Raw genomic sequence first — 9,946 nt, forward strand, 5'->3', positions numbered from 1 at the left:
TTTATAATCAATATGAGTGTGAATCTAGACAAAATGGGATGCTAACAACATACGATGCTAATGACACATGGTGCTAACACTACAACAGAGCAGTAGATTAGCGACGACCACCTTTCGTCGCTAATCCGTCGCTAATCCGTCGCTAACCATGTTAGCGACGGATTAGCGACAACGCGGCGACAGTATGCTTACGTCGCGAATATTTCGACGCTAACTGGCGACGGAATTATTCCGTCGCCAAGTCCGTCGCTAATTGCGACGGAATAACGAGCGCTATATTCCGTCGCCAATCCGCCGGTACTAAACGGCGACCACGGCGTGGCGACGGATTTAACTCCGTCGCTAAGCCGTCGCTAGATTAATATGAATAGCGACGGAATCATCCGTCGCTAATCCGTCGCAAAAACGAAAAAAAATCAAAAAAAATTTATTTAAAAATTAATTACGGAGAACTGTACAATTTATATTTCCTGTACAATTTATATTTCCTGTAAATAAAAAACAAACCACACAAAAAAATTCATATAACAAGTATCTATAATAATTAATCGTTCCACCTTAAAACTAAGAAGTTTAATTATTTACAATTCAACAATTACAATTAGGAAAAATAAAAAAAATAGAACTTCTTCAACACAGTCCTCTAATCATCGCCAAGATTTTGTGCGTCTTCTTGTTCATTGTCTTTATCTGTCCCTTCAGCTCCACTACCCTGATTATCGCTAGCAGCCTACACAAGAAAAGAACAGTCAGTATTGATAAACAAAATATAATGAAATAAATTACACACTATATGTGATTCTATCATGTGCTCATGTGTGATCTAAGGCAATAAAAAAACTCTATATGTGATTCTATCATGCTCATATGTGTGCTAAGGCAGTCAAAAAATTGAATATGTGATTATAGCATGTTCATATGTGTTCTAAGGCATATAAAAAAACTCTATATGTGATTCTACCATGCTCAGATGTGCTTTAAGGCAAGCAAAAAACTATATATGTGATTCGATCATGCTCGTATGTGTGCTAAGGCAGTAAAAAAATTGAATATGTGAATATAGCATGCTCATATGTGCTCTAAGGCAGGCAAAGCCAAAAATTTTATATGTGATTCTATCATAAATGATATATAACATGTTCATATGTGTTCTAAGGCAGTTAAAAAACTCTATATGTTATTATAGCATGTTCATATGTGTGCTAAGGCAGTCAAAAAACAGAATATGTGATTATAATATGCTCATATGTGTTCTTAGGCAGTAAAAAAACTGAATATGTGATTATAGCATGCTTATGTGTTCTAATGCAATCAAAAAAACTTTATATGTGATTCTATCATGCTCATATGTGCTCTAAGACAGACAAAAAGTTAAATATATATATATATGTGATTCTATCATGCTCATATGTGTGCTAAGGCAGTAAAAAAATTGAATATGTGATTATAGCATGTTCATATGTGTTCTAAGGCATCTAGAAAAACTCTATATGTGATTCTACCATGCTCAGATGTGCTTTAAGATAGTCAAAAAAACTATATATGTGATTATACCTGAGAGGGACCTGGAATCGAAGATCCCCTATCCTGAACAGCGGCCTTGATCTCATTTCGGAGAAAGGGGGCGACGGTGTATTGGAAGTAGTTATTCAGTGATTCATTAATGATCTCGCGTACATCATCACCGGAAAGAATAGTCGGCTGCTTGGAGCTTATGTCGGCGCAAGAAGTTGGTGAGCCGTAACTGGAAGAACCAATAACTGGTGAAGTGTTCATATTACTCCCAAACCCGAACACGCGACCTTTTTTGGGTTCACCTGCTGCAGTCACCCATGCTGTAGGATCAAATGATGGATGCTGAGTAGCGTCTTCACCATATCGCTCTACCATTTGTTGCTCATATGCCTCCTACAAAATAATGTTTAAAGTATTCATTAATAATTAATGATAACATTATGATGACTTGCATATATATTGCAATGATTATTAATAGAATTAATACATACCGTTGTCGTTCTCGCCTTCTCTGATACGAAGACTCCCGTGGTCTTCCGTTTATGTGTTTCTACAAACACATCCTTATATGGTACACTGCCTCCTTTTTCTGCTTCCTGCGAAGTTAAATGACAAAAGATTTAGTACACAAATTTGCAACTATACTTATAAAATTAATATTATATATTGATGAGTTACCATTTTCTTTAGGTGGCTCCCAAATGTCTTAGATCCACCTGTGTGTAGATGGGCTTCGAGCATCTTCGATCGATTTTGTGAAGCCTTCGCAGAGCGATTTTTAAATGCATCTCCCGCCCACATATCGCACATTTCATCCCAGTAATCTCTCCTGATAGTAATAGGACCATGGCCCTTCCACAGTAATGGATCATCTACTACGCCAGATGCTTTTTTTGCTGCAGTCTTCATAGTGTGCAGCATGTCTGCAAATCGATTGGCAGCCACCTTCTGCCACACCTTCCTTGCATCATTTTCTTCCACCGTAGTTGCAAAGCGATTCGAAGCCTACAAATATTTTCAGAAAGTTAGTAGACATTGCTTAAATAAATTAAATATGAAACACATTAACTATGAGGAACAACTGTATACCATGAATGAGGACCACAATCTGTCTAATACCTCCTTTGGGTACTCTTTCCATTGAGCAACTGGTCCTGGTAGATGTTGAAGAAGTGAATTCCTAATCTCCCGTACTACTTCTTGTGGCTCAAACCTCGTGCTGCACATGAATTGTTACACAGTAAATATCAATATAAAATATTTAAAAGATATGCAATAATTGAAAACAAAATACTTACGGTCGATTATCGATATACACTATTCGAATGAGTCTTCTTGTGCCAGCCTGTGAAGACCCTGTTTCCTGTGTTGGCTGTGGTGGGTCGTATACAGGCGCAACATCATCTATAAAAAAATACACACCAAGTTCTCAGAATGTGCATTTGAACTAATCAAGCATCTAATTAGTTATATGATATACCTATCACAGGAGCCCGTGAAGATGAAGGTTGAGCCTGGCTACTACTGGATGAGCGACCACTATAACCTCCACGAACCATATTCTAACAAATAACATATGTCATACAATACATTCAAATAATTCACATCAAGTATTACAATGCATTCAAGTCATTCACATCAAGCATTGCAATGCATTCAAATAATTCAAATCATTGACATCAAGTATTGCACTAATTCAAATCATTCGTTAATTGCATAAATTATAATACATTCAGATAAATTACAATGCATTCGAATCATTCGTATCAAGTATTACAATACATTGAAATAAAATTTTTAATCATTCACACCAAGTATTGCAATACAACTCACATCAAGTATTACAATGCATTTAAATAGAGGTTTGTAGTATAAGATTTTTTTCACTAGCTTGAGAATTCTTCCTCGTCACTAGTTTGACTTTCTTCTTCTTCTTCTTCTTCTTCTTCTTCTTCTTCTTCTTCTTCTTCTTCATTGTTTGCCCATCCACTTGGTACATCATTTGGATCACATTCCTCTATGAATGTTTCATCAGCCAATGGAGATATGACATGCATATCATGCGCAACATCGTGACCATAAGCGAAGTCACAGACATCATCTGATTGATAGTAATCACTGTCTTCAGCTAACTCATCTTCTTGTAACTGATCATACTCGGGGTATAGTTTGGATTTCACCTTGCAAACTGCCCACCATTCATTTCTATCTGACTTTTTTATACTCGGATATGAAGTATAATAAACTTGTTGAGCTTGCGAGGCTAATATGAATGGTTCATATGTTCCAAACCTGGATTTATGATTCACCTCCACAATGCCTGAAGCTTTGTCGAGTCTTGTTGCAGTTGGATCAAACCAATGACACTTGAATACCGTAACCCTGTTATTCATGCCTAAGTAAGTCAACTCCATTATTTCCTCTATAACACCGTAGTAATCATGTTCATTTTCACCGTAGCTGCTACCCTTGACACACACGCCACTATTTATCGTTGATTTGTTTATACCGTAGTCTTTTGTATGGAATCGATAACCATTTACGATATACCCGTTGTAGCATTGCACAACTTTGGTCGGACCATTTTCTAAATCACATATTCCTTGATCTTTAACATCACCATGGCGAACCTACGCACAGACATAAACAATTATTGTGATCACGATCAATTAAGTAACTTAGTGTTGTTTATAAGTACAAAATTTATGTTAGCTTCTTTACCAACTGTTTCAACCACTCCACAAACTTAGTTTCACGTTCTTTTTGTACTTCTGCATTAGTGAGATGTGAAACTTTGCTTTGCAACTCCAGATCAAATCGTCTGCAAACCACAAATACTTATATTACCGAGCCATGTATCCACATATAGAACATAAAAGGATTTATAATTGAGTTGCATATACATATACTTACTCGATGTATGGGTCGATCGCTGAACAATTAAAAAGAATATAGATGTGTGCTGCATCTTGCTCTCGATCTGTCAATAGCCTTGATCGGCAACTACCAAATGCATGCCCAAGTCGTTGAAATATCGACAGCTTGTCAGCTACAGTTACTTGTTCTCCATCATCGTTACGGGGCGGGCATGTGTAACGTGTTGAAATATGAGGTTCGAAGTACATAGATGAGAAATTTGAAATCTCTTCTAAAGTGTACGCCTCACAAATAGAGCCTTCTACTCTTGCTTTATTACGAACCTTTTTTTTTAGGTCGAACATGCATCTGACAAGAATATACATTTCAAATTTTAAATATCTGTCATTAAAGAGACAAATATAAAAAAACATATACCTTTCAAATGGGTACATCCATCGATATTGCACAGGGCCACCAACCCTTAGTTCATATGGCAGATGTATGATCAAATGTTCCATAACATCGAAAAATGCTGGCGTAAATATCTTTTCTAACAGACAAACAGTGGTGATGACAGAGTCCTCGAGATTCTTTACATCTGATACAATGACCTCCGATGCGCACAATGTTCTGAAAAATCCGCTCAACTCAGACAATACCCCCCATATAGGTTTGTCTAACATATCATGGAATGCTAGGGGTATCAATCGTTGCATAAAGATATGACAATCATGGCTCTTCAACCCATATAACTGTTCATCGTCAATCTTCACAGCCCGAGCAATGTTAGAGACATATCCATCTGGAAATCTCAGTTGTCTCAACCATTGACATACATGTTTTATTTGATCAGGTCCGAGCACGTACTTCGCCTTTGGTTTCAGTACTTTGCCATTATACTCTTTGAGTTCCAATTCTGGTCTTTTACATATTAATTTTAAATCCATACGGGCCTTCGGATTATCCTTCATTTTTCCTTTAATATTCATTACTGTATTGAACACATTATCAAACACATTTTTCTCTACATGCATCACATCCAAATTATGTCGTATCAATAGGGTCGGCCAATACGGTAGTTCCCAAAAAATAGATTTTTTCGTCCAATTGTGTTCCTTCCCAAATCCACGGAAGGGTGTAGGACTGCGGGCATCTGTTAATACATTTGGAAAGTATCGCAATCTTCTTAAAATCTCTATGCCAGACAATCTTGAGGATGGACCTTCCATTTCAGTTGTGCCTGCTGTAAATGCATTCTTTTGACGTCGGAACGGATGATCGCTGGGTAGAAATCGACGATGGCAATCAAACCAGCAAGGCTTCCTTCCATGCCTCAATCTAAAAGCTTTGGAATCCTCCATGCAGTACGGACAAGCCAACCTCCCATGTGTGCTCCAACCAGATAACATACCATATGCAGGGAAGTCACTGATTGTCCATAGAACAGCGGCCTTCATGTTGAAATTTTGTTTTTTGTGGGCATCATACGTGGTAACACCGTCATCCCACAGTACTTTTAATTCATCAATCAATGGCCTTAGATATACATCAAGATTTTGGCCAGGTGAGGTCGGACCAGGGATCAACAGAGACAAGAAAAGATTTGGACGTTTCATACACAAGCTTGGTGGAAGGTTGTATGGAGTTACAAATACTGGCCAGCATGAGTATGGAGTTGATCTACCCCCAAATGGATTAAATCCATCTGTACATAGACCGAGTCTAACATTTCGCACTTCCATTGCGAAGTTCTGATGAGTACGATCAAAGTGCTTCCAAGCTTCAGCGTCAACAGGATGCGTGATCTTGTTTTCATCGTGTCGAACTTTATTTGCATGCCATCTCATGTGTTTAGCTGTCTTTGAAGACATATACAATCGCTGCAATCTAGGAGTGATAGGAAAGTAGCGGAGCGACTTGTATGAAACTTCCTTTGATCTCGTGCTACCATTGCCTCTTGTCTTTGGCTTGAACCGAGGATGCCCACATGACGGGCATGATATGTCGTTTTCCTGCTCCTTGAAATACAACATGCAGTGATTTGGACAAGCATCAATCTTTTTGTAACCCATACCTAGAGCGTTGACCATAACTTTCGCACGATAGAAATTTTGTGGCAATTTCTCATCTTTAGGCAACATACTCTTCACAATCATGCACAAACGGTCAAAACATGATTGACTCAAATTATACTCGGACTTCAAATTCATTAGTTGAAGAACTGCAGACAAGATAGTGTGACTCTCACAACCGTTCCAAAGTGGCTCATCAGCATCTTTAAGTAAATCATAAAATCTACTAGCTGCATCGTTTGGTGATTCTTCATCTACGACAGTTCTTACATCACTAGAACTCATAGCAGAACCCAGTTCTGTTCCTGCAGCATCAAATATCAAATTCGTATATGGATTATCGTGCACCACATTCACCCGTGCATCAAAATCGTTTCTAAATTCTTTTCCATGAAACGCCCAGTTCTGATAATCACTCACAAAACCCTTCCTGTATAGGTGATGTCTAACGCCATGAGGTTCTACAAATCGATTATTCTTACAAATCTTGCAGGGACACCTAATCCGACCTGTGGGATCTACCGTACTGACACTCGCCGTTGCAAATTCAATAAAACTATCGACACCATCCATATATTCATGCGATAACTCATTGTCCACTATCCTACGGTACATCCATTCACGGTTTGCAGTCATTCTGTCGTATGATGTTACGAATAGTATCCTAACGAATTAAGAAAAAAACAATCAGAATGCGACGATGAAGAAAATATCAAATTTATCATGCAATATACTATGTCAAACAATAACAAGAATTTTGATGCATGCATTGATAACTTAATATTTTCATGTGCAAACTATTAATGACATGATACAATCATTTGAAGCATGCTTTTATTATAAAATTTAACATGGAAGTCAAAATCAAATTGAAAGTAACTACATGCAAGCATGGATACAATTACATCAAATATTGCAATACATCATAATCATTCATATCAAATAAATGGCAAACATGTACCTGCAGCAAACACACTTCAATATCTCACTAACTACTACCATGCTTAGCATGGACTCCATACTCCAAAAATAAGAACACTTCCATATTTCTACATTAAAATCATGCTCAGCATAATCTCCGAACTCCAATAAAGCAGTCCTAGATATCAACAACTAAGTGAGTGTGTGAACAATAAAGTGCTGCATTCAATAAATTAAATAACATGTGATACGTTTGCATCACTTACTCACCACGGGTATTTACCCGATTTGCATTGTTTTTGTCATTTACTTACCACAGGTGGCCGAGCACGAGTTGGTTCCGTTGAGAAATCTGCACAAAAAAACAATTTTTTAAAATGAAGTCACCACGGAAAAAAAACTGTTCTGACAAGGGGTCGACTCCCCTGCTGTTCCGACAGGGGGTCGACCCCCTGCCCGGGTCGACCCCCTACCGGAAAGGCAAGGGGCAAGGGTCCTCTGCCGAAAAATGCAGGGGGTTAACCCCCTTCCGGAAAACGCGGGGGTTAACCCCCTGCCGGAAACGGGAGGGGGTTAACCCCCTGTGAACCGGGAGGGGGTTAACCCCCTGCCGGAAACGGGAGGGGGTTAACCCCCTGTGAACCGGGAGGGGGTTAACCCCCTGCCGGAAATGGCAGGGGGTTAACCCCCTGCGTGAAAATGGGGGTTAACCCCCTGCGTGAACCAGAAGGGGGTTAACCCCCTGCCGAAAACGGCAGGGGGTTAACCCCTTACGTCAAAACGGGGGTTAACCCCCTGCCGGAAACGACAGGGGGTTAACCCCCTGTGTGAACCGGGAGGAGGTTAACCCCCTGCCAGAAACGGCAGGGGGTTAACCCTCTGCATGAAAATGGGGGTTAACCCCCTGCCGGAAACGGCAGGGGGTTAACCCCCTATGTGAACCGGGAGGGGGTTAACCCCCTGCCAGAAACGGTAGGGGGTTAACCCCCTGTGTGAAAACGGGGGTTAACCCCCTGCCGGAAACGGCAGGGGGTTAACCCCCTGTGTGAACCGGGAGGGGGTTAACCCCCTGTGTGAACCGGGAGGGGGTTAACCCCCTGCCGGAAACGGCACGCAGGGGGTTAACCCCCTGCCGTTTCCGGCAGGGGGTTAACCCCCTGCGTTTTCCGGCAGGGGGTTAACCCCTTGCCGGAAACGGGAGGGGGAGGGCGTTACCTTTCTCCGGGCGGCGAACGGTGGGACCAGCGGACGGTGGGACCGGCGAACGGCGGGACCGGCGAACGGCGGGAGCGGGACCGGCGCAGGAGCAGCGAAAGAAGAAAAGGAAAACCTGGTTGGGATTAGGGTTATTCGAAAGTTAGCGACGGCTTAGCGACGGATTAATTCCGTCGCTAAGCCAACGTAAAATCAAATTCACGAAAATAGCGACGGATTATATTCTGTCGCCACATCCGTCGCTAGTTAGCGACGGACTAGTTTCCGTCGCTAACGTCGTCGGTAAATGGTGCGATCGTACCGACAAAACAATCTGTCGCAACATCCGTCGCTAATTAGCGACGGACTAGGCGACGGACTATCTTCCGTCGCTACTTTCTTAAGATTCAGTGATAATAGCGACGAATATTTGTCGCTCGCCAATCCGTCGCTAACTAGCGACGGAATCTTTCCGTCGCTAACGTCCGTCGCTAACAACCTATTTTCTTGTAGTGTAACGACACATACTACTAACGATACTCCAAAATACTAATGATACATTAGGGTTTCATAATGATAAGTCGATGATTTTTTGACCCTACTAACGATACATTAGAGAACTATTAATGACAATTCGACACCTACTAATAACAACTCAATCAACGTTAATAGCTTTAATGACAATTTAGGATTATTATTAATGATCGGTTAAAACATGTCTGACTAGTTAACTTGTTTTGACCATAACTTCCTATTTGGATATCATATCGAGATAATTTTTTATGTATTGAAATGCTAACATCCGCTAATTTAATTCGTCTTTTAAGTACAAACCAAAATCAAATCATTTTGGTTGTCCAAAACATACACCACAACAAAGTAGTGGATTAGCGACAACCACATTCTGTCGCTATTTCGTCGCTAACCGGCTTAGCGACGACGAGGCGACAAAAAGCTTACGTCGCGAATTTTTTGACGCTAACTGGCGACGAAATACATTTGTCGCCAGTTCTGTCGCTAATTGCAATGGAATAACGAACGATGTATTCCGTCGCCAATCCACCGGTACTAAATGACGACCTCGGTTGGCGACGGATTTATATCCGTCTTTAAGCCGTCGCTAGATTTATATGCATAGCGACGGAAAAATCCGCCTCTAATCCATCGCAAACACGAAAAAAAATAAAAAATTTTATTTTAAAATTAAATATCGAGAACGGTACAATTTATATTTCCTGTACAATTTATATTTCTTGTAAATAAAAAATAAAGTACACATAAAATTTCATATAAAAGGAATCTACAACAATTAATCATTCCACCTTAAAATTAACAAGTTTAATTATTTACAATTCAACAATTACAATTTCGAAAAAAAAATAGAA

At 40.0% G+C, this 9,946-nt stretch overlaps 1 long non-coding RNA gene across 1 annotated transcript; it reads right to left on the reverse strand.

Annotated features, from left to right (window-relative positions):
* Positions 1–484: 484 nt before the first annotated feature.
* Positions 485–1,760, reverse strand: LOC149836433 (uncharacterized). Its single transcript, XR_016432018.1, has 2 exons — positions 1,555–1,760; positions 485–730 (listed from the first exon to the last, which is right to left on the reverse strand). It is a non-coding gene; the product is annotated as an uncharacterized LOC149836433 (long non-coding RNA).
* Between the last annotated feature and the right edge of the window lie 8,186 nt (positions 1,761–9,946).

Source organism: Nuphar pumila, chromosome 5 (genome assembly GCF_984573655.1).
Source record: "Nuphar pumila chromosome 5, dmNupPumi1.hap1.1, whole genome shotgun sequence".
Lineage (NCBI taxonomy): Eukaryota > Viridiplantae > Streptophyta > Magnoliopsida > Nymphaeales > Nymphaeaceae > Nuphar > Nuphar pumila.